The sequence below is a fragment of the Tenrec ecaudatus genome, chromosome 4, assembly GCF_050624435.1.
Source record: "Tenrec ecaudatus isolate mTenEca1 chromosome 4, mTenEca1.hap1, whole genome shotgun sequence".
Lineage (NCBI taxonomy): Eukaryota > Metazoa > Chordata > Mammalia > Afrosoricida > Tenrecidae > Tenrec > Tenrec ecaudatus.
Genome location: NC_134533.1, coordinates 84,678,073 through 84,701,940, shown reverse-complemented (window position 1 = coordinate 84,701,940; position 23,868 = coordinate 84,678,073). Strand labels below are relative to the sequence as shown.

The window sequence follows — 23,868 nt, the reverse complement described above, 5'->3', positions numbered from 1 at the left end:
GTAGCAGTGAAGAAATCAAATGACAGGACAGACCTGCTGCAAAATAGCTCTTTAAAATGTTTTTAAAAATTGTATTTTGTGGATTAGGTTCACTTGACCCAAGCCATAGTATTTCCATTGTCTCAATATGCACATAAAGCTAGATTTTAAAAAGGGGAAATCAGAGAAGAATTGATGCCTTTGAATTATGATGTTGGATACGTACAGCCAGAATGGTCTTCATCGCCCAGACTTTGGCCATGTTAAGAGAAGAGACCAGTCCCTGGAAAAGAGCGTAATGTTTGGGAGAATCGGTGATCAAGCAGAAGACCCTCAACAGGGTGGACTGACCTAGTGTCTGTCACAGTGGGTTCAAATACAGCAACACGTGTGAGGCGAGCACAGGACCAGGCAGTGCTTGATTCTGGTGTACACAGTATTGCCGGGAACTGGAACAAACTCCATGGTCCCTAACAACAACAGTAGGATTTCGAAAAAGGTTGTCCTTCGACATAAGGGAGCCTATCCTGCCTGACCCGTAAGGAAATCTGTGCAATATAAAGCAATGCTGAGCAAGAGAATCAATATAATGGTGGCTGATTACGTGTGGACAAAGCGTGCCAACAGGCTGGGATCAAGAGATACGTGTATCTAACAAGAGAGAAGTTAAGAAAACAAATGGAAAACGCTGTACTTATGTTTAAGAACTCAACAGCAGTTCATAAGGGTAACGGTTTATGGCCTGTAAGTTCAGCTCAAATCAATAGTGCTCTGTGGCTGTCAAAAATAACCAAACTCATGGGCAGGCTGCTTCGAAGAAACTGCAGTCTATCCAGATGAAGGAAATGAATAGGCCTCTACACCGCAGAGAAGGAACCCTGCTGGAGCAGGGGATTGTGTCTTGGGCTGCTAACAGAAACATCAGTAGTTCAAACCCACGGGTCACTCTGTGCAAGAAGATGAGGCATTCTACTTCCATAAAGATGTACAGCCTCTGAAACCCGATGGGGCAGTTCTACATTGTCCTACAGGGTTGCTATAAGTCAGAATCAATCCAATGACTGCAGATTCGGCAGTGGATAAGTGGGTCTGCCATCAAGAAAGCACCAATGATACCAGGCTTTGGCAATTGGAAACATACCCAAGCTAGGATGACTAAGATGCTCATGGAACCTGAAACCAAGTCAGATAAGAAGTCATAGAGTACATTAAAGACTCTGAAATGTGTAGCCCAGAGAAGAGGAGACCCAGAGGGGACATGACCATTCCTTTAGGTGCCTGATAATTGAGAAAGCTCTGTCCAATTTTGAAAAGGGGTTTGAACAGGTTGGAGCCAATCCATTCATGGACAATGAGAAAACTCTGAAGAGAACTGCATTTGCGTAATGTGAGCCTAACAGAACAATAACCAGAATGCAAGAACTTAACCTGCAAGAGGAGACTCAGAAGAAGTACAGTGGGCCCATTGAAGAGCCCATTGCAGAAAATTGGATTGTTACCAAGATTGTGACGAGTGCCACACATTCAACAGGGTGCAGTTGGCCACCGGGGTTGTCCCCAAGTCTCCAGGTCAAGATGTTAGGTTGTTGTACAACACAGTGAGCTGTGTTTCCTAAAAGGGAGATGATGTTTGTAGCTGACACAGATTTGAGTGCTTCCTAGTTTCACCTTCCTGGTCATAACTGAACCTGGAAGAACCAGTTTGAAGCCCTGGTTTTACAACAAGACCCATATCAAAATTGAATAGGGGAGAGTTGTGGATAGGCAGGCTTAGCCTCTGGAAGCCTCCTCGGACCTCCTCAGAAACGTCTGTCAGGTCCTCTGCAGCCTGCAAATGAGCTTGGCCTTTAGTGAGACAAAGATCTCACAGAGTCTATATGTTCCTGTTAAGATCATAAAATTCAAAATTCTTAAGAAAAGGAGGAGTACGGTAGGTCATTCATCTGTGCTCCTGATGTCCAGGACACATCCCAGAATTATTTACGGAATGGAGTTCCATCAGAAGAAAGGTCACCAGCAAAATATCCCCACAGTGTCCAGTTTGGAGGAATGTATATAGTGAGGCAAGAGCTAGAAGAAATGGCCCTCTAACATTCACGCTGAGTCTGCTCTCTCACCTCTGCAATTCCATGAAATTAGCTCTGGCCCAGATTCTTATGCAAGGCTCGCCTGAGTGGGGCAAACAATTAGTGTGTTCAGTTGCTAACAGAAACATGGGTGGTCCAAGTCCACACAGAGTCCCTCAGAAGAAAGGGCTCTACTCTCAGAGAGAGCTCCCACTGGCAAGCCTGCGAAGCAGGTGTTCTCTGACATGTGAGTCGGAATCACCTCAATGGCAACTGACCTAACCAGCACACGTGTGCTTTAGACATGGATAACTTGTGCAGCCTTCTTAAGAAAAAGAGGGGGAAGTGTAGACTTCAAAGAGGCAGACCGTCCTAGATACGTAACGGCTGTGGCTCCAGGATCTCAGGTTCATTCAGTGAAGTTAAAAATAATTGAGTGCTACACTTCTGCTCAGCTACCTGTTTAACTGTCAGAGACAACAGTGTGTATATGCATATGCATGCTGATATATGTGTGCATATGAGTGTGTTAACTTAAATAGAAAGTCTGGTGTTTAGAGATAAATCCAAAATGTTCTGGAGTCACTTTAAATGAGGAAATACAAGTGAATCTATTTAATAAATACTAAATAAATATCTACTGGGTGTCTTTCAATGCACCAAGTCTTAAGAATATAAAGATTAATCAGGAGGGACCTCAAATAACTTTCAGTATAGGGACAGCCAAATACACACACACACACACACACTGCCATCAAGGTGATTCTAACGCCTACTGGCCCTATAGAACCAAGTAGAACTACCCTTGTGTTTCTGAGACCTTAGTCTAGACCTTAGATGAGGTGAAAGCCTCATCTTTTGCCTTCAGAGTGGATGGGTATGAAGGGTTTTAAAATGAAAGTGAGAAAATATGCAAAGAAATTACATTAAATGTAGTTCATTACAGTATTATCCATTGTAAAATCCAGAAAAGGAGAAACATCTAGCAATTGCAATATAGTTGCTGCCAAGTCAATTCTAATTCCTGTCCACCCCACATGTATCAGAACAGAGCTGTGTCCCATAGGGTCCCGGGGACTGGGTTTCTGGGTGGATAGGCAGAACTTTCTTCCAAAACAGCTCGGGGTAGGCTGGAGCCTCCAACATTTCTATTAGCAGCTGAGCTGGTTGGTTATTTGCACCACTTAGAGTTTCCTATGCACGCAGTGTGTCTAAGCTTTACATTTAGTTTCGTGTATCTTGTTTCAAGCAAGAAGTAACCTGAAACTAACGCTCACTGAGTTGCTGCCTGCTATCTAGTGTGTTCAGTTTCGTGCATTCTTCTTTATCTCTGCCATGATGCAAAGGGGGTCTCTGACTTCAGTTCCACACTCATGTTTGGCACACGGTTACGTGTGAAGGAGAGCAGCCTTCCCAAGGCATCTGTAATCAGCCACAGGGCTGACAGGAAAATCTGGCAAAGGTCGGGAAGGGCAATATTTTACAGACTAATTCAGAGTTGGCTGAGCTCAAAAGGGCAAGATGTTGTGGGTGAAAGAAAAGTTCCAATTCTTAGTCTAGCAGGACAGCAAGAGATTTCTAGGATCACAAGTGTTCTCAGATCAGCCCATCTCAGCACCTCATCTTGAGCAAGTTGGACTGCTAGTTCAAATTCAGCACATTCCTTTTCGTGAGAAAGCTGCATTTACAGAGAGAGAGAGAGAGAGAGAGAGAGAGAGAGAGAGAGAGAGAGAGACTTCGCTATCAGAAGAGCCAGCTCAATTGTTCTATTTTACCATGATGTTAGATTGTCGTGAAGTGACAGTAGGAAATGTATCTCAAGCCTAACAGGATAAAATCACTTTAATAAAATGTTCATCTGGGTCTAAAATGATGGATTGAAACCATGTGTTTAGCAGTTATCTCTGTCTCAATCCTTCTAAAATAATATTTACAGAAATTTTAAAGTTTAAACCTGCAAGGGTAATAAATGGGAGTAAGAGAGAGATGTCAACAGAGTTTTGGAAGATGGAAAGTATAAGAAGGGGAGCCGAGAATGCTGACTAATGAGGGCCCACGGAAAAGAATGTCAGTGACACATGGCTGCATTACTCTGGAGAGGCTGGTGCTTTGAGTCGCCAGATTCCACCAAGGGGAAATGTGATGCTAATAGGTTGAATGAAAGTCTTTAGAACAAGCAATTAAAATCCCAGGCTCCACCTCCATCCTTTGAAAGCAGACAACCGCCACCCAGTCAAGAAACTAGAAGGTTATTATATGAGGAATTGACATGGCGTACCTACTGGCTCTGGCTTACCAGACACCAAGAGATTTATACTAAAAACAGGGGCATTACAGAAGTGTCCATAGTCTATAGATGGCACGCATGGTAAAGTGCTCAGTCACCAGTACAAATGTTGGTGGCACAAATGCACCCAGAGGCACCTTTGAAGAATGGCCTGGCGACTTCATTCTGAAAGATCACAGCCGCCCTTTCCGCCTGCTCCCTCTCCCCCCTTCTCCCCCCCCCCCAGCCCCTGTAACCCTTTAGCCGCCATCATGATCATCTACCGGGACCTCATCAGTCATAATGAGACTTTCTCCAACATCTACAAGATCTGGGAGATCGCAGATGGTCAGCAGGACCCAAGGTAACATCGATGACTCGCACATTGGTGGTAACACCTCCGCTGACGGCCCCGATGGGGATGCAGCAGAAAGCCCAGTGGTCACTGGTGTTGAGATCGTCCGTCATGAACCACCACGTGCAGGAGACCAGCTTCACCAAAGACGCCTACAAGAAGTCTATCAAAGACAACATGAAATCAGTCAAAGGCAAACTTGAAGAACAGAAACCAGAAAGAGTAAAGCCTTTTATGACAGGGGCTGCAGAACAAATCAAGAACATCCTTGCAAATTTCAAAACCTACCAGTTCTTTATTGGTGAGAACATGAATCCAGACAGCATGGTTGCTCTGCTGGACTGCCGTGAAGATGGTGTGACCCCATATCTGATCTTCTTTAAGGATAGCTGAGAGATGGAGACATGTTAACACAGTGGGAAACTCACGACCGAAGCCTCTCATCCTAACGGAGTGCTGTTCATCCACATGACAGGAGGACTTAGACAAATGGAACTGATGTCATCGTGAGCTCTTCATTTACTTTTGACCTTGATTTATTTGGAGCAAAGGCTTTTCTTTTAAGGAAAAAAAAAACATGTCGTGTAGGTTGTCTAAAAATAAAATGCATGTAAACTCCCCCCAAAAAAAGATCACAGCCACGGAAAACCCTCTGATTTTCTATTCTGAAACAAATATTGTTCCCACGAATCAGACTCCATTTGAAGGCCGCTCGTTAAGTGAGACACTACATATTTGTAATCTGAAGTTGCCTATCTCACTTTTCCCATTTGATGGCAGAAATGTTGTCAGCCAGGTGTGTGTTCTTGCTGGAAAAACCACTGGAGATTTTTTAACTAAAGAAATAAAATGGCCCACTGAAATATATAGAGACATGAATTTTTGAAAGGTGCCCAATAAAAAGACCTGATCCTTAACAAATCAACGTGGACCCACCAGGTGTTAAATTACTCCTTTGGATACTTCACACTTCCAATGAGCACTTTAGAAGTCTATCTCAAGCAGGAGTGGGCAGCAAAGGATTAGTCAACATTTGCGTAGTCCTCATCATAAAATACAGAGATCGAAATAAGCATTTAAAAAAAGGAACTCAATTCAGAGGAAATTGAGGAGGGAAAATAGAAACTGTAGTTGATATCTTTAAATGTCCAGGAAAAGAACAGGGTGCTATTTTTCAAAAACACTTGTAAATTAGCACTTAAATATTCTGAAAAGAGTTCTCATAAATTAAAACCATGATAAAAATACAAATGCAATGGAATGCTTGAAAGAAAAAGTCAAGGATAGATCTCAGAAAATAGAACAAGTGTGTGTTAGGCAGGGTTCTCTAGAGAAATAAAACCAGGACTCTTCTGAATATATATATGAATAGATTTACACAGCATGAAGGAATATAACAGTGAATTAGTCCACACTGCAGTACAGAAGGCTCAGTTCAACCCATTTCTGTGGAACAGTTAATATACTGGGAGTCCTTCAATTCATGAGGGCTGCTGGTGCAACGTCAAAGAAGCAGACAGCTGAGTCTTTCCTCAGGCAATGCAGACAGAGACAACCCCCACACAGGCAGCAAACAGCAGGGTGAGCCACCAACAGTTAGCAGCTCAGAAGTTTTGTGAAGTAGCCCCGGATGGGATATTGAACTCAAGCAATGCAAGATGACAGGATCCACCAGCCTCAAGCTTAAGTGATGTACACACCAGCAGTGTTGGGAAGCAGGTCTCAAAGGAACCTCAAGCTCTAGCAACAGACCCACGGTTTGGATGTCCCACAGGTAGTGTAGCTCACAAGTTGAGGCAGAGAACTAGCTAAAGTGGCCACATGCTGGTCTGATCACCAGTGCAGGCCTTGCCAAGCCATTTATCTCTTTGTTCTCCAATCAAACTGTGACCTGATTAATCCCACATATTCTTGTGAGCCAGGTTGGCACAATAAATCTACCTATCACAAAGTGATAGAATTTAGGGGAAAAATAGTAAAACAATTAAAGATCGATCAAGGAGATCCAAATATATTCTAGAACCAGGAAAATAAATAAATAACACAGATGGGAGGAAGTTATATTAAAAATAATCGTTTTGTTTGTTCAGAACCAAAGGATCTGAGACTTCAAATGTGGGTGCCCACTCACTGTGTAGCAAAGTTAATAGACAAAAAAAAAGATTTATATGGTCAAGTTTTAGAACATTAAAGACAAAAAGAATAATTTAAAGCCTACAGAAATAAATATTTTTAAATTAATATGGTAAAGACTAAGGATTAGTGTTTTTAAAGATATCTGTACCAGAAGCCTTAGGTCAGTGCAACTAGAGTTTCACCTTGTGTGATTTCTAACTGGAATCATACTGCTGTTTACATGTGCACCTAAGGAAACAGGCATGTTCAGACATGCACGGTCTCAAAATATTTACCGTCCTTAAGCACCTTCACTGGAAGGTATCATCTTCTCCACCAAACTGAGCAAATGAATCAAGAGGGAGGGGAAACTGGGATCCAGGAAACCAGAGATCCAACCTAGGAGGCAGATGGAGGGAAGTCCCCGGATGGCAGCTATGACATGAGCCTGAAGAGCCACTGCTCCAGACAGTACTGGGGAGACAGAGGGCCCAGAAGGAGAGTGCCCAGAGAAAGGAAAATTGGCTGGTAGAATATCTGGTGAGTTTGACCATGTGGTTAATAGCCTAAATAGTGTGTTGTGTTTTATTTCTCAGTTAAGTTGATAATCTTTAAGTAGTTAACAATAACAAAATGATTGACACGTACAATTAATAATTCCAGAGGGGAAATATTATTCAAGAGAGGCCATTATCAAAGTGCACTACATGAGGTCTTCACAAAACTTTTTGGAAATGGAATTAAAGATAATGGAATTTTTCCCCTGACTTTTTGATGCTCCTCATACTTATCTCAGAAAAAAAAAATTTTTTTATTCTGACTTGCCATAGCTAATTGCTGGTGTGGCCTACGACCCGTGCCCATAACCTATTAACTCCAATATCATCTCTCCAGGCACGCAGAGTTTTAAGCACCTACGTTCTTTTCAATGAGTAAACTTAGTTCTAGATAGATGCATTGACTTGCCCAAGTTTGTGAGTCAAGTCAGAAGCCAGGCCTGGAAAACCCCAGTTTTCAGTTTTCCCATTTACTGCCTCTTTTTCTACAACCCCAGTCAACTGACACATTAAGTTACCTATTGAACATTATTAAATAGACAGCTTAAGGTTTATCCCTTTGATAATGTTCTCTAACAGACAACAAAGAGATGGAAAGACCTGGAATATGGCACCACAAGATGTTCTTTGGCCCTTTGGCCCTGTGGAGCCTCCCGTCTGGCTGGGAGGATTGTCCTTCCTCAGTAGACCAACGCATGAGGACTGGGCAGTGAAGTGGCTGCAGAAGCTCTGAGCTCAGGCCTTGTCACAGCCTTAAACCATCTCCCAACATAGACTTCACTTTTCCATTCATCAGTGTTCCCGGCTACCATTGCAGCAGAAGCGCTCAGGGAATGAGGTTCTTCTTTCTTGACATTCATTTACTAATTCACTAAATAGTCAGGGGGTGTCTAATCTGTTCAGGTAATGTAGATATAAAATTATGAATAAGATACACATGCCCCTTTTCAATGAGCAAGGCAAAAGCTTCAGAGAAAGTTGATAAAGGTATGCCAATATGAAGGGTGATGGATCAGAGCAACAACCACATACTCATCAATATCCATCCAAAACACAATCATGACATGCCTGACAATTTTGACTCACTCACTCACGGCCATCGATTCACAGTACACCTAGAGGACAGGGTAGAACTGCCCCTGTGAGTTTCCAAGACTGGAACCCTTGGTGGGAGTACAAAGCCCTGTCTTTTTCCTGCAGAGCCAGAGCAGCTGGTCCTTTCTGAGGACCTCACAGTTAGCAACCCAACACCTAACCGCTGTACCACCAGACCTCTAGCCTTCAGAATCCTTCAAAGCAGAATGGGCTGCCTTGGCGGCAGAACATTCCCCATCATTGAAGGTGCTCCAGTATAAGTTATTAGATCATGGGTTTAAAGTTCTAGCTTCAACGATCACTAGATGGAAAGACTGCTGAAATGCCTGCTTTTTCTCTATTTCAGATGCCTTTTCTTTATTTCAGATGACCCCTACCCCACTCCCAATCTGGAGCTAGTGTGAATGTCCTGACCTCATGTCCTCAGTTACATTGATCATGACCCTTCCTAGCAGTGTTTGCTGTCCACACTCTGCGATGCTACAGCATCTGCTCTGTCCGATACTGTTTCCAGCTGCAGTGGTTCCCAACGACACCTAGCACTTACATTTTCATTTACAGCTCACCTCTTCTACTAGAGAGGATGATATATCGTTTTTGTCGGTAGGTGTATTTTTTGCGTTGTAAGTGCTGAGCCTGTGTTTGACTGGGGAATGAAAGTCAATCCTACATCGTTGCCACTCTCCACTTCCCGCACACAATCAAACAAGTCAAGCTCAATCTCATTTTTAACTTTAAGTCCCTGCCCTTTCCTGGATAGGGCATCTTTACTCTTCATTCCTTCAACAACAGTGTTTCTGAGTGACTGCTCTGTGTCAGGCACCAAGCCAAGCACAGAGAAGGCATAGTTTCTCCTCGTGCATGGTCTGCAAAGGAGGAAAATAAGCAAACCTAGAACCATGAATTAGTGTGATGTTGGTGACGTAAAGTAATTATAGGACACTGTGAGAGCCCAGAGGGAAAAAGAAAGGGGCATCTGAACCAGATCCTGTGAAGTGATGGGAGTTCGCTGGGCCAAAGCAATGGCAACAGAGAGTGGGGTTGCATACGCTTCTCAACACAATCCCCCCAAATGGTCCTCCTCCAGGAAGCCAGCCCCCACATTGCCCTGAACTTCTACTCACTGGAAGCACCGTCTCAATTGTATTCCTGCAGCTCTTGTCTATGGTGGTGGTTCCAGCAAGGGCTTACTACGCCAGCTGTGTCATAATGCTTCGAGGGAGTTTTCTATAAATAAACAAACAAACAAACCTATTTTAGGATCATCTATTCCACACATTCTAAATCAGTAAGAATCTGGGCTTCCTATGCACCCTTCCCCAAGTAATGTTGCTGTTCCGCCAGATTCAGGGGGCGCAACCATGCGCAAAGGTTCACTGGTGGCACATGGCATTAACCCTAGGGGTAGCATTCAAACTCATCAGCCATTCCTTGGGAGGAAATTCTGGAGATCTGCTCCCATAAAGATTATAGCCTAGAAAATCATACGGAGCACTCTACCTGTCGGATATAGTCACTACGGGTTGGAAATCGCCACTGCACACCACCACCACCATGTCTCTTGGCATATTCCACCTCAAGCAAACTTTAGATTCTAATTAGGTGTTAGTACCATTTCCTCAAATCTGTTTAAAAAATTTATCTTGAAAAACATATTTCTCTCCTTCAAAGCTAATACTTATAGTATCATTAAATAATTCAGATACATAACATTTATAAACTACTTTGCAATTTGCAAACTGTCTTCTCATATGATATAACAGCTATTCCAGCAGCACCATGGGGTAGCTGGGTAGGTAGGCCTAGCATCAATTGTTGTTGTTGTTGCAATGTATGGATAATCAAACTCAGAGATGGTAAGAGCCTGATCAAGTCCAAATCAGAATCAAAGCCAAGTCTTAAGAATCCAAGCGTACCGATTTTTCCCCCATCCAGCCACTTCACTGCAAGGTCTCTTTTAAAGGAAAATAAAGAGGTTGCTTCCTTCATTTAGATGAAGGGCAAAAATCCTGGGGTTGAAAATAAATCTTCTCTAAGGAATATACTTGTCCATGGTAGCCAGCAATAAATTTGTGGGTACCAGGGAATCATCCCAGTCTGGCCAAAGGAAGATAAATGTTTGCACTTGGCAGAAAATAAAAGGATGATGGTGGCAGATAGAGGCCTAAGAGCCTCCAGACGTTTCTGCCACTCTCTTCTGTGACATGCAATCTGCAGTGATTCAGGGAAACATTTTGCACAGCGATATTTAATCCCTGCATTTGGGAAGTTAAGTTTAAACATTCAAGGAATAGGCAAAATTTCTCATCAATGGCCCTGATTCAAGGCAATGTTCAGCTATAGGGAAGAGACTTGGGCAGCACTGCAGGGGTACTGGAGAATGTAGTCAGCCCAGGTCAGCAGTTTGCACTGAATCTGGTGGGGCTTTCCCTCAGGGAGGAGGGGGCCAGTTTGTCAACTCCCTGCACAATATTCTCATTCTGGAAGATGAAGCAGCTGTGGACTAGACAGTCCCACACTAGAGCTTGAAGTGGAAACCATGTTTCTGTCTACTGGGCTGGGGAGAGAATGCTTTGGTTGTCGTTGGGTTCAGTAGAGTTGATTTTCAGCCACAGGGAACACCTGTGATCTCGCGGCCCTACCTGCAGGATCGTCCAGCTGTACTCTGTGCTGGAGGGAATAACCAGGTCTTTACCCTGCAGAGCTGTTGCGGAGTTTGAACTCCGAACCTTTCTGTTAGTGGCTGGGTGCTTAACTGCTGTACCACTAGGGTACACGAGGGTACCGTGAGTCTCAGCGGGCCTGAGGATTGGAGCCGCTTCTCCTCCCGTTTAAGGTTTCGACAAACTTCAATCAGAGTTGACAAATACTTATTGACGTCACTCAAGATACATGCTTCTTACCATGACATGCAGATTGATCCCCACCCCCCACCCTCACACACACGGCCTGTGGTTCTTCTCTCCCCTCACTCACAATAAAGCAACCCAGTCAGTGCTGTTTCCTTTATTCCCATGCTGATTACCAGCTGCCATCAGGGAGTAGGGTGCCCACAGGTTTTCAGGGACTGATATTTCAAATGTAGCTCATCAAGCTTTTCTTCCAAGGGGCTTCTGAAGACGTGAACCTCCGCGTTTTCCAGTGGCACCTCCTACGGACTCCCGCTCGCTGACCCCACTCCCGTTGAATCAGTTGCACCTCATGGCAGCCCATGGGCTGCAGGGTAGGACTGTGCTCCAGTGGGATTCGTTAGCTGGACTCCTCACACAAACAGATCACCACGTTTCTCTTCCCAAACCCAGCCAACAACCTGTAGGTCAGAAAACCATGTGGACACAGCCCTCATTTTTCCTTCTGGATATTTTATTTGAGCTAGAGGAGGAAGAGCTGGGAACAGGACGGTAAGGGTAACCACCTCTGGAACGATTTTTCTCTACTCTGGTTTTTCTCTTTCTGGTGTTTCCTCTACTCCTGCCTGAGTTATCTTCCTGAAACAGTTATGAACAAGTTGCTTCTCTGCTTAAGATTCATAAAGGCTTCTCTGTCGCCCAGATAGAGGGAAGGAAGAGGATAGAGAGGCAGGAAGGAAAAGAGAGAAAGAACAGAGATGGAATTCAGAGCTGCTTATATCCTTTTTGATCCTTCATACTCCGAGTCCAGCCTCTCTGTCCAACCTTACTTCCTTCCGTTTGTCTTCCTGCGTCCTCTCCTTCGAATACACCCTGTTCTCTCCAGACTCTTTCCTTCACCCCTTCTATCCACACCCCACTAGCCCATCATTGTGGTCCTTAATCCTGATGTTCTTCTTGGCAAGTCGGCCCTTCATCTTCTCCATCTATCCATGTGCTCTTCATTTCCCAAGGTCCTCTTCAGGGAAGTCTTCTCAGATCTCCCAAATAAGGGCTGTCCTTCCTGTTAGCTGCTATCAAGTCAGCACCTGAACTCTGGAGATCCCAAGAACAATGGACTCAGAAATCGTGCTTTACTGGGTTCTCACTGGCATGGTTTTCAGAAAGCGATCACCAGGTCTTTGCTCTTGATCAGTATTAGTCTAGAAGCTCTGGTCAAAGTTCTTCAGCATCATAGAAGCATGCATGCCTCTAATGACAGAAAGATGGAGGCTACGGGGGGTACCCCAAAAAATATGGAATTGTTTTTTTTAACTAAACAACATCATCTTCGAAGTATTCTCAATTACACTTAACAAATTTGTCAAATCTGAGATTCCATTCTTGGAAACTCATCCGTTTGAATGACTGACAGCAACTCCCTCATTCTTTTCTTCACCTCTTCTATGTCATCAAATCACTGTCTTTTCTTGTCCCTCTGCATTCTCAGAAACAAGAAGTCACATGGAGCAAATCACTGTCCTTTCCTGTCCCTCTGCATTCTCAGAAACAAGAAGAAGTCACATGGAGCAAATCACTGTCTTTTCCCGTCCCTCTGCTTTCTCAGAAACAAGAAGTCACATGGAGCAAGGTCAGGTGAGTCAGGTGCGTGGAGCACTGAGATGGCTGCATGAGCAGATGTATTGTCAGGTTGGCAAAACCAGTCCCATCTGCCACAAATCAGGCCTTTTTAAAACACAAATCAGTGTTTAAATCAAACATTGTTACACTCTCTGTTCTGAACCTTTAAATAGAAAGTTTGATGAACAGTCTGACCTGCTGAAAGAACTCCAAATGCACTATAAGTCAACATTTTTTGTCCATTCAGGAAGTTGACAGACATCCAGAATGAGGTTCAATCGATATTTCACCTTTTTTGAAATTAGAAAACCATTTGTACATACTTGAGTTTTTCACATAGTGCTGTCCTTGTACACTGTGTTCAATATCACAACACTTTTGCCCCATTTTCCCAGAGCAGAAACAAAATTTTACAGCTGCACACTGTTTTCTTAAATCAGCTATCACCAAAAATAAGGTTTGAGCCAAACTGTTTTCATGATAAAATCCACTGTGACCAGAGAGAACTTTCCAAGGCAACGCCACTGTGTACACTAATTCAGAGTGGGTTGCTGGGTGCTCACCTAGTGGGAAAATGCATACTAAGAAAGCTCTGCCCAGCAGAGCTTTTTTTTTTTTTCTTCATTGGGGGTACTCCCTCATACATGAAGGGCATTGGCCAGCAATGGAACCTGAGTCTCCCAGGTGGAAGGAGAAAATTCTACCACTGAGCCTATACCGTCCCCACTTTCAGGGTTATTTCACCCTGTTTCTCATGTTCACATAGTTTATATTTTTATATTGCAAAAATCACATTATTGTATGTTTTATAGCTCACAGTGCATTGGGGCTTCTTTTCCCCTTCAAGATGCGCAAAAATCCATTATATTCGTTTTCTCAATATTTTGCATAGTAGCATGTAGAAAATAAATGATCGTTAGGTAAGTGATGCTGGAACTGCATCTAACTGAATTAAATAACTCATTAACTTATTTAGACTGAAAATAAATTTGAATCACTGAAAGTGATTTTATAATTATTTTCATCTATTGTTTAAGTAAACACGCTTAATCTCTTAAGGTCAAATGGAAAATATTTGAAAGCATAATCCTATTATACAGATTATCCATATGTATCATTTGAGCACATGTGCTTTTGGCAGCTTTTTGACTCTGTACAAATATTTATGTAATTTAATACATGTGTGATTTTTAATTCTGTATGCATACATACAGAAAAGTGAGAAATATACAAAGGTACAATGATTTGAATAGAAAGGGAATAGGTCAAGAAAGTGAATACTGCCTGTAGCCCAGAAGCCCTGGCTTTGCCTTCAAAGAGAAATCAAAACCTTTAATCTGCAAAATTGATTGCAATAAGACTGGAGCAGACAAACACTAAGAAATCATGACAAACAATGCAGCCTGTCTCTGTGGAAATGGCTTTAACTCCAGCTAGTGGTCCTATCTTTTCCAAGATAAAGGGATAGAAATCCCTCATGGACCCATGTTCCAAAGTTGATACCATTTCAGCAATTCACCTCATTTAAAGACTGTTTAGTCCCTGCCAATGTTTCAGGACCAGCAGCATCTATCAGGGGGACTTGTCCCTAAGCAAGCTGCCTCCACTGTATCCTTCCAGCTCCATTCCTATACTGTTTCTGACATTTCCCCCATGTCCATGTCATTGACTTGACAACTTCTATTTTTTCTCTGTTTACTGTTATTAGTTCAGTTGTGAGATTTTTTATGTTCTTTACCTTGAGTTGCAATCTATACTGAAGGCTGCAGTCCTTTATCTGATTTGATCAGTAAGTGCCTCACTTTCAACAAGCAATTTTATGTCATTTGCATAACCTGAATTTGTAACAAATCCTCCTCCAATCTTGATACTGTGTTTATCTTCATACAGTTAGTCCAGCTTCTCACATTATGAGGATAGCATACAGATTGAATAAGTATGCCGAAAGGCTACAACCGTGATGTACAATGTTCCTGATTTTAGGTGAAGCAATATTCCCTTGATCAGCTCAAAAGACTGCCTCTTATTATTCCATTCTTTGCAATGGTATTCATAGTTTAATATGGTGCACACAGTCAAATGCCTTCGCATAACCAATAAAACACAAGTAGGCATCTTGTTGGTAGTTTTTGCATTCAAACAGGAGTCTCCCGATGTCAGCCACGATATTCTTTTTGCCACATCCTCTTCTAAATCTGGCAATTCCCTATTTGATGTGCTGTTGCAAACATTTTTGGATTATCATCAGTAAAAGTTTGCTTACTTGTGCTATTTATAGTGTTCAATGACTTCCGCACTCTATCACCTCCCCATTTTCCCCCCCAAAAGACACAGATATGGATTTCTTGCAGTTGATTGGCCAGATAACTGTATCCAAATGTCTTGGCATAGATAATTGAGTGCTTTCAGAGGGGGGTCTGTTTATTAAAACGTTTCTATTATAGTCTGACAAGTCTGGGAGCCTTGTTTTACACTGATACAGTGCAGCCTGCTACCATCCCACAGTGAGTCTGATCTCCAATCATTAGAGTTCAATTGATCAAATCTGGTTTTTGAATACTCAAGGTCATATTTGGGCTCTCGTTTACCTTTTTTAATCTTCTTCAACTTTAAGACAAACTTCTATTGGAGAAATTGATGTTCTGGGTGATACTGAGCTTCTCCATCATCTTTTCCAAAAGATGGAGTCCATTTGAATCCTGTGTATTCCATCAGGAAAGTTCCAATTGGATAGTCACAATTTATGTTGTTGAAAAATGATATTTGCAATAAAGAAGTTGTTGGTCTTGTAAAATTCTTTCATAAGATCTCCAGTGTCATTCCTGTCCCCAAGGCCATATTTTTCAACTACTGATCTTTTTTCCTGTTTTCAACTTCTGCATTCCAATGCATCTTGATTGCATGATTGATTAATGTCAGACTGAAAAGGTTGGTAGGATTCTTAACTTTCTTCATTACAGGCTTTAGTGTTTGCTATGTAAATGTAAATAAAAGTTGTGTCAACTGGGCTTACATGTAGGCTCATAGCTATTATCCTGTGACATCCCATGTTCTGATTATTAATGGATATTTTCAGCTGTTCCTTTCAATTTTGAGTAGTGTCCCATCAACATAAGATGAACCCCAAAGCTTTGTTTCATTTACATCATTAAGGCGGATTCTTCCTCATTCATATTTTGTGTGCCCTCCAACCGGAGGGGCTCATCTTCCGGCACTGTATCTTGCATTATGTCTTCAGTGGCTAACTGCTCAGAAATGTACCTTCTATTCCTCCGTCCTAGTCTAGTTTTAGTCTGGAAACCTTTCTGAAACCAGCTCATGGATGGGTTTGCTAGTATTTGAAATGCCTGTGGCATAGCTTTCAGCACCAAGCAAAGCACCACAGTAGGGTACTTGGTTTGGAGGTCTAGAGTCGTGGTTTAATGATGACATCCAGCTAATGGCCTAATTACATATTTAGTGCTTCTATCCTCCCTTTGAGCTTGTTGTAGAGAATCTGTGTTCTTATAAGCTTTCAAACAGGCATCCACTACACAAGTGGTTTCTGGCTGCCTGGTTCGCCAGAGAAAGAAGGAGAATACAGAACAGGGGGGAGGAAAAGGCGTGTGTGGCTAACTGTCTCCATAAACATGCCTCGGCCTGGCCACCATTACCAAACATTTTGATCAAAGATTTTTTTTTAAAGAATCATGAACTAAGGAGAAAAATGCAGAATATAATTTCAAATTCTCATTGACTCCACACTTTCTAGAGCCACAAATGCTGGATAAACCCCTAAAATTATTGCTCTGAGAGAATCTTTAACCAAGACATCTATCCCTTGATGTCTTCTTAAAACCAGTCTATGATAGCTAGCAATGAATACCTGCCATTTGTATGATGAGCCCTGGTGGTGTAGTGGGTGACACGTTGGGCTACAAATCACAAGGACAGCAGTTCAAAGTCACCAGCCTCTCTGAGAGGAAAGATGGGGCTTTCGACTCCCGCCGAAAGGTACACTCTCATTAAAGGACAAGTGCAATTCTACCGTGTCCTATAGATTCGCTATGAGCCAGCATTGACGTGATGGCAATGAATATGAATTTTCTGTGCCATCAGTATTAGAGGCTAAGTGACAACTCCAAAGACTGATGGGAAATTTAGGAAACTGAGTTCACATTGCTGGGCGGGGAACACTCTGAAAAAGAGGGTGGAAGGCAGGCAGTCTGAAGAACGTAATCAATGCTCCTCGCTTGTACAGACAGAGACTGCTGGTCGGGGTATAGGTTTCTGTGTATACATTCAGCAACAAGAAAATAAAAAATAAAATAAAATGCAGGTGTGTGTGTGTGTGTGTGTGTGTGTGTGTGTGTGTGTGTGTGTTGGAGTCCTAACTTTATACTTATAGATGCAATCTTATTTGAGAACAGCGTTTGCTTTATTATGCTGATGTGGCCACATCAGTCATGGAGTATGTGATAAAGCTAGAGATGTAAGCAGATGTAAGAAGAGCAGGCCAGAACAGAAAAGAGCAAACGCAAACAGCGGGGAAGATCAATGTCATGGGGTAGGTGGCCAAGAAACTGAGAAATACCTGTGCTGAGAAGCTGAGCCCTCCACTCCCCACCACCCCACCACCACCCCCAGGAAGCACAGAGAGGGCCTTCCTTGAAAGCCAATGCCCTCCTGAAGCCTCCCACACTGTGAGAAAATCAATGTCTGCTCTTTCAAAGGCTGCAGTGATGGTAAATCTGCTACTGCGGCATCAAGAATCCGAGATAGACTATTACAGTGCGGGTAATAAGCAGGTATAAGAAGGACTCATTTCTTGAGTGTTTATTTAGTACCAACAAAAATGCTAAAATGGGCATTATTTCTCTTCATGTCTCAATAATCCACTAAGAAAGGTCTATCAAAATCCCCTCTGTACATATGAGAAATTGGAGCGAGGAGGAGGTAAGGACCCAGGTAGGCCTCTGTCCAAGCCCAGGCTTCCAGGTTGAGGTTGTACTGCCTCCTCCCTGCTCCCCACAATGCAAGCCTGTGGCTGCCTCTCCTGATAGGACCAGTGTTTCTTCTTTGTTTCTCATGTCTCAATGCTCACTCTGCATTGGAGTGTCCTGGTGGGTTATAATTAGGCCCCGCAGCTTGCCAACTGGGCCAAAAGCGGCTTGTCATCATCCCTCCTCTTCTCACCTCCAGCATCCAGGGCTTCACCATCTGCCACCCAGCAGGGGGGCCTTCTCGCTTATGGGAAGAGCCTATAGGAGCTGGCTTCAAGTAACTCTACTCCAAGAAGATGCGGGCAATATCATCTCCCTCCCTCCCGACACACCCAGGGCTCACCGGACCCTCTGTCTTCCTCCAGCCCTGGGGACAATCCATTTCCTGATCTCAAGCCCTGTGTCCTCTGTCCAGAGAGCTCTCCATTAGCATGCCACTGCCTCACAGAAGGGAGCCCCGGAAACCAATCCTCAAAGGATCCTGAGAAGCTAGAATAATGAAAATGGTCCCTCCCACAAGTATCCCCATGAAAAGACAAGTGTTTGGGAAAAGCAAAGTTTTCATCCACCGCTAACTTTTCCCAGTTCTTTGCTCTCTGCTGTCTTTCAGGGACTTCGTTGTTTTGAAGCGCAAGCCAGTTCTTTTGTAGATTCTCCCTCGGCCCCGGATTGTCTGATGTGCCCTCATGAGCATTTTCAAAATGACTGTTTGGGCAGGAACACCAAGCAGTGATGACTGTCCTTTTCAGTGGGTCATTTCAGGAGACACACAATGTCGGTGATTAAATCACTGTTTCGTTTCTACTACGTGGGTATATTTCCACTACCCTTTGCCCAGGGCAAGCGAATAGGCTCGACCCCACAGAGAAACTCCAGCACAGGAGGAAGCCTGGGGGTTCTGCCAACACTCAGTGGGAAAGAGGGCCATGATGACAAGGGGGGAACCAACTTCATGAATGTACTTCTCTGTTCAAGTTCACTCAGTCTCACAAGAGAACTGAGAAGTGGACAAGTCACCATCCTTATCCACCCGACCACACTCCTCTACCTGAGAAAACCAAAGCCAGAGACCCCGGTTGCAGCTGCCAGAGGTAGACAGCAGTGATGGTTAATCTTCAGGACAAAGAGGGATCTGGGCTCTGCATCCTAATACATTGAGAGTGGTTGTTACCAATCCTTCAGAAGGCCTCATGGCACTGTGGCATGGGGGTTACGCATTGGGCTGCTTGCCACAAGCTTAGCAGTTCAAAACCAATAGCAGCTCCGTGGGAGGAAGATGAGGCTGTCTACTCTGGTAAACAGTTTCAGTCATGACTGTGGAAGATGATATGGCAATAGCTAAAACAGATGGACATTGACCCAGCAATACCACTACTGGGCACATTTCCAAAAGAAATAAAAAAATCAGATCTTGAACTGATGTTTGCTCCCCCAGGTTGATCGCAGCACAATTCACAATAGCAAGTAGCTGGAAACAGCCTAAGTCCCCATCAATTGAAGAGTGGATTTAAAAAAACTATGGTATATATACACACAATGGAATACTACGTATCCATGAAAAGGCAGCAATGAAACCATGAAACCCCTCAACTTGTGGAGGATCCGGAGGGCATTATGTTGAGTGAAGACACAAACGGACAAACACTGTCTGAGTCCACTGCAGTAGGAACAAGCAGCAGGATGGGCACAAGTTCAAGGTGGCAGGCCATCCAGTCCCCTAGCTGCAGACCAGACAGCCTGGTAAGGAGCTGGACCAGTGCCAATAAACCACACCTCAGCCACGCCTGAGACAAAAGGAAAGAGACGTGAGCAAAGGAAGGACGTCGGTACCACCAAGAAACAGGAGCCGGGAGCAGAGTGTGTCGTTGGACCTGGGTCCCTGCGCTGAGAAACTCCTAGATCCAGTGTAAGGCCGATGTGGAGACTCATGGACATAATCATGCATCAAGCATGGGGTTCACACTCCAGGCTCTTCCCACAGAGCTGCCCCATAGAAAGCCTTCCTCTAGAGTTGGTCTTGTAGCCTCTCCACTGGGAGAGAATCCATTTCACTTTTTAAAAAACGTTACAGTCTCAGAAACCCACAGGGTCAAGTCTACCCTCTTCCCAAGGGTCACTATGAGCTGGAGCAGAAAGTCTAATGGCCCTCCCCAGAAACAACCTTGAGGTGAGCCGCCCTGTGCTTGGAAGCGCTCTGGACCAGTTCTACTCTGTGCTACAGGGTTGCTATGAGTCAGAACCAACTGGCAGTGGCACGTGGGTTGGGCTGTTTGGGGCTAGTGCCAACCAGAAAGTTCATCTTAGAATTGACCAGCAGATCCATGAGAGAAAGGCACATGCCTACGTAGGGATTAAAGTCACGGAAGCGCCGTGGACGAGTTCTACTCTGTCTGTCCGGGTCATCATAAGTCAGAATCAACTCAACATCACAAGCAACCTCAAGGTGTCCTGCACACCAGCTATCTGTCAGTCGGTCACACTGTGTTGTGACGATTCGGGAAGCTATGCCCCCCAGAGTCCCAATGGCAGCAGCGTCATTCGTTGAGTTCAGTGGAGCATCCAGACCACAGCATGATAGGTTCAAAGGTCTGGTGAAAATGATCACGTGAAAACGCATGGGCTACAACAGAGCTTTGTCTGCCCGGCTTGCCGGGAACGTACCCTCAGGAGGACACGGATTGCCGGAGGACATATGACCAGTGAAGTAGAAGGCTGGCAAGGGTAAGAGGGGCCCTGCAGGAAATGGATTGTCACCATAATCCTCAATGATGAAGTCAACTGTGGGGACCATTGAGCATGATGCAGGCCTCTGCTTACAGTCAGAGGGACCTGTCAGCCAGCGCGGCGTGGGACACTCGGGAAACTTCTCCTTTCAGAGACAGAGCGTGAACCCACCACGCTTTCCTGGTCCTGTGGGCCCCTAGGAGGAGTCCTGGTGGCATGGTGAGTTACATGTTCAGCTGTTTGAATCCACCAGGCAGCCCATTCTCAGCAGAAAGATGAGGCTTTCTACTCTGTGAACAGCCTCAGGGACCCACAGAGGCAGCTCTACCCTGTCCTGCAAGCTTGCTGCGAGTCGAAGCTGGCTCAATGATGGTGAGTTTGGTTTTGAGATTTGGGGTGATTTCCTATGCTCCACAGAGCCCTGCTCTTCATCTCCCAGCAGCACAGAGGGCTCTTCCCCAGAGACGGGCTCATTCTCAGAAGCTTTTCCTTCCAAAAGTTCTTGAGGAGATTTTGATGTGGAAGATGCAGTATATGAGCTTGCTTCCTGAGAGAGGGGGCCTGGGGCCCAGGTCAAAATGAAAGGAGTCCTTTAAAAAGATGCACCCCCCTCCCCCAAAGTAATACTTACAATACGTGTAAGGCTAATAGAGTTGGATCTGGTAAGCATTTCTTTGTAAAAGGACTACAGACATCCGGCCTGAAAAACATGACTGATGGTCAGAATTTATCAGGAGCCGGACAGCGTGGGTAGAACTCGATTAGAAAGTTGACAGGCTTGGAAAGAACATCCTCATTCCCTCTGACCTGACAGGCTAGTGAGTAAATGTTAATGGGGGAAGGCATCTCCGCAGGCAGTCGGAGAGCTTGTAAAGTGCTCTCTCTCCCCCACCAGGCAAACCATCTATCTCCATGCTCTTTAATGATGTCGTCACTTGCTGAAAGCGGTGCTGTCCACCGTCGGGGCTCCTTCCAGTCCAGGATGGCCGACAATGAGTGTCTCGCTCTCCCAGACAGGGCAACCTGCAAAGACGGGGAGCGGTGGGGAAAGACCTGCTTAAATCATGGTTCTAAGCTGTCCTTGCTGTGCGTCTCAGGCACGGTACTTAACCTTTCAGAATCACGTAGATGATTCTGACGCCTCCCAGGCTTGCCGCCAGTGTACTTTTAAAGAATCACCTGCCAAAGATCAAAGATGAACCTGCAAGTCAGCCCCTTAAGCCGGTGGGGAGACAGACTCGGTCCTGAGCCATGTGGAGGAGCACGCTGGTTCTAGGGAGCATGGAGAGGAGGAGCGACCACTACAGAGGACCCTTCCCACCCCAGCATCCAGCCCTGACCCAGAGACGGTGTGGCTTCTTCAGCTGACCCTCCTGTTGTGTTGTGTTGTGTTTTTCTGTTCGTCAGTCTTCGCTTTGCAGAACAGCTGTAAGATAATGCCAAAAACTAGGTGGCTTACAAGTGCGCACATTCATTATCTCAGTTTTGGAGACAGGAGTCCAAATCAGGACCTGTGGACTATTTATGAGGGTTCTGAGATGGAATTGTTTCAGGTCTCTCTCCTAGGTCTGGTGGTCCCTGGAAATCCTTCGTGTTTTTGGAATTGTGCCTTCACCTGTCCCGTCATCGCAGGCCCATTCTTTCTCTGCCTCCCTGTCTTTTTATAAGGACACTAGGCAGTTAGGGTTAGGATCCAGCCTACGCCAGAATGACCTCTTGTTAACAGAATTGACAATGACTTCAAGGATCTTCTTTCCAAATATGGCTTAGGGCTTCACTGCCACTTTTTGGAGCCCACGATCCAATCCGTAACACTTTCCAAATGTGCTTTGGTGTTGATTTTCACATCGTGACACTCTACCAACATTGGTTGGTCCTGTTATCAGGAGAGGAAGGCCAATGCAGAGGAACACCAGGAAGCTGGCCCTTGCTCCGTGACTAATTTGCTGTGTATCTTCAGACAAGTCGTGTCCCTTCTCTGGGCTCAGAGCAGGTGAACAGCAGGCCTGGATGATGATCTCTGTCCCAGAATCAGAGACTGGATTTTTGTGTGTGGTCACCAGTTGGAAATCCACTCTCCATTCACTCTGGACATGAGGTGACCACATCAGAGGTCAGAGTCTGGGAAAGCACACTCATGCTGCGGGCGTCTCATCATCTCAGGGCTTTAACCCACCATCAGAGAAGAGCTAGAGCCGCGGTTCTCAACTCTTCCACACAGTTCCCATGCTGTGGTGACCCCCCCAACCATCAAATGATTTTTGTTGCTACTTCATCACTAATGTTGCTACTGTTATGAATCATAATGTTAATGTCTGATATGCAGGATGTGTTTTCGTTGTTACAAATTGAACATAGTTAACGCATAGTGATTAATCACAAAAACAATATGTAATTATATATCGTGAAATATTTATTTTCTAATGACAAATAAATGAAATTTTGTCTTGAAGCATGATGTAGCATGGGTACCAGTCTTCATGCCATGTCCTCATATGTGGGAGTATCTGGATATGGGCAGACCCTCCTGGAGACGGAAAAAGGAGCTGTCTTGGTTCCTAAGACCATCGGAAAACACAGGTTTCGGATGGTCTTAGGCTACTCCTGTGAAAGGGTAGTTGGACTCCCCAAAGGGGTCCAGCCCCACAGGTTGAGAACCGCTGAGCTAACGGGAGCAACCAACACTGGAATGGTCCTGCTTCTACCACTAGGTGTCACTATCACACCTTAAATTCCCCTCCTTAATTCTCCACTGGATTAAGAGGAGTCTCTTCCCAGACCATTAGGATTTGGGGTCCTCTATCTGGTTCCCATAGGCCTTTCCACTTTTCCTCTGAAGCTCCAACATCACCATTCCTAAGTATGCTGTCCACTTCACTTTCCTCCCTGCCAGGTCCCTGCACTTGACCAATGGAATAAGAGGTGAACATCTATCTGCCCAAGCTAATGGGCCCAGTCCCTTTCTTTCATTCTCAGGCATGAAGTTAATGAGTCCTATGATGCAGGTCCTGCGCTGGCCTGGCCTCAACAAGCACATCATCATCACTAGAAAGTGCTGAGATGAAGAACCCTGAGCCATGGACATGGGTGCAGCGGGGCGGGGGGGGGGGGACTGGGGTGAGAATCTGGAAGCTTCAGAGGGAACAAAGGAAGCAGTGCCCGCCTGAGCAGAGACTTGATAGAGATGCAGGATTTCATGGACCAACCACTGGGAGAGGGCATTCTAGGCTGATGGAGCAGAACTGTCTCTAGGCAAATGA

The 23,868-nt window shown here is 44.6% G+C and overlaps 1 pseudogene; it reads left to right on the top strand.

The window, feature by feature from the left end:
• The first annotated feature begins 4,583 nt into the window (after positions 1 to 4,583).
• LOC142446980 (translationally-controlled tumor protein-like) lies at positions 4,584 to 4,979 on the top strand (annotated as a pseudogene).
• Positions 4,980 to 23,868: the final 18,889 nt, after the last annotated feature.